Here is a 2,500-nt window from a genome sequence, read left to right on the forward strand (position 1 = left end):
GTTGCATTGGCAATGATCTCGGAGGCGCGGAATTAGCCTGGAATTGTCTTAGACACGACTGGAATTAAGCCTCGAGTTCAGCCTGGAATTGTTTTAGACGCGTCTGGAATTAGCCTGGAATTGTCTCAGATCTGAGTGGGATTAGCCTGGAATTGTCTTAGACGCGACTGGAATTAGCGAGGGAGAGAGAGAGAGAGAGAGAGAGAGAGAGAGAGAGAGAGAGAGAGAGAGAGAGAGAGAGAGAGAGAGAGAGAGAGAGAGAGAGAGAGAGAGTGTGAGAGAGAGAAAGTGAGAGAGAGGACTGAGACGGATACACTGAATAAACGGAAGTCACCTAGAATGACCTTGGACGCGCCTTGGAAAGATCACAATGACATTTTCCTTCACAAAGGACTTCCCCGACTTGAATGCCCCGCCGCAACAGGTGGCACAAGGCGAGCATCGAACAGGGCACTGATAATACCCATCTCGGAGGCAGAATCGATGCCCCATTAAAGACAATCCCCGCAAAACCCGACGACAGTGAATACACAGATGTCTGATTCTCATCACTGCCTTGTTTTAATGCACCCGTGTTCTTACATGTTGCATTCACCGGAGGTACAAGGCAAGAAAATCGAACAGGGCACTGATGATACCCATCTCGAAGAGAGAAACCATGCCCATTAAAGACATAATGTCAATACCCACAAAATCCGACGACAGCAATATATACTACATCCATTTTTTATATATATAAGTTGCAGAAGTCCAAATCCCTGTGATCTCGTCCCTCCCGCGGGTAAGACTCTCGAATCCTGCTTCAAAAGGTATTCGATCACGCAGTCTGCTCTATACTTTGGAGTCGCATATGGAGAAGTTCAATTTGGAGAAGATGATCGGCCCGTTTCGTTGCGAGATAAGATTCATTTAGGGTTACATAAGAAAGGTTCAAGGGTTTATAAAATGACGATGACAGCTTCATTTGATGAAGGGAGGGGGGGGAGGGGAGAAGGGAGGAGGGAGGAGGGAAGGTTGGTGAGGATAAGATGAGAAGAGAGAGAGGGAGAGAGAGAGAAGGAGTGAGGGCGAAAGAGAGAGAGAGAGAATGAGAAGGGAAGAGAGGAGAAGGAGGAGAGGGAAGAAAAGGAGAAGGAGAAGGAGAAGGAGAGAGTGAGAAATAGGATAGAGGTAGATGGATAGATACATTGTCAGATAGATACATTGACTGATGGATAAATAAATAGATAGAGAGACAGAACTAGAGAGAGAGAGAGAGAGAGAGAGAGAGAGAGAAAGAGAGAGAGAGAGAGAGAGAGAGAGAGAGAGAGAGAGAGAGAGAGAGAACCAGATCGTCAGAGAGGACTGAGACAAATCGACAGACTAAACAAACAGACAGGTAAACAGAGTGATGAATAGATAAATAGATACAGATTTAAGACATTTTCCTGTCAGTGGCATGACAAGAAGTCACCCAGCTTGTAAACCATCATCTGATCCATGTCTTACAAATTCACGAGGTAAAAATTCCTTAAAGAAGTAATTTCTCAAAACCTCTTTTCTCGTTCCTTCGTCGGTGAATTTCATAAAAAAAAAACATTCCTCCCCATACTTTTTTTTTTTTTTTTCTAAAATCTATTTCTGTATTTTTTTTTTTTTGTAACATTGCGTTTAGAAAATGAATTCAGAAAATAAATCAGGCAGTTTCTTCAATAACGATTTGTTCTTGCGTGAAATATGCTGTATCCCTATTTCCTTGTTCACATTTCTACAGAAAACATGGGAGTTTATTCGACCAATTTCTTCCTTGTTTATGGCTCCTTACTTCCTAAGCCCCCCCCCCCTCTCTCCCTTTCCCCTACCTCCACAATCCCCTCCAGACCCCCCCCCCCCCAAGAAAAAAAAAAATCTCCACAACTTCGCTAACTTTTCCACTCGTCAACACACCACCTAATTTTCTTTCTTTTTCCACAAACTCGAAATTTCTCGCTCCTACTCACCCCTACTTGAAAAAAAAAAAAAAAAAAAAAAAAAAAACGAACAATGACATCGTTTTCCATATCTACTCATATTTCATTTTACATTTATTGCTTCGTTTCTTATCTCCCTCGTTTCGTATCTTCTGTTCCGGTTTTCGTATATATTCTTATTTCGTTTCACAGCTAATCCTACTTTATTCTCTTATCTACTCCTTCGTGTTTATATATTCTCTAATTCCATTTTTCGTTTCTACTCCACTTCTTGCATCTATTCGTTCGTTTTCCTATCTACTCCGACTCCGTTTTCGTATTTACTCCTAGTTTGTTGTATCTACATATTCGTTTTCATATACACTACTACTTTATTTTTGCATCTACTTCTTTTACTCCTTTTCGTATTTATTACTCCGCTTTCTTATCTACTCCTATCTCGTTTGCACATTACTCCTATCTCGTTTTACTTACACCTACTTCATTTTCGTATTCTCTCCTACTTCTACTTCACATCTACCCCCCACCCCCCTTCGTTCTCCCACCTACTT

Source organism: Penaeus chinensis, chromosome 7, assembly GCF_019202785.1.
Source record: "Penaeus chinensis breed Huanghai No. 1 chromosome 7, ASM1920278v2, whole genome shotgun sequence".
Taxonomy (NCBI): Eukaryota; Metazoa; Arthropoda; class Malacostraca; order Decapoda; family Penaeidae; genus Penaeus; species Penaeus chinensis.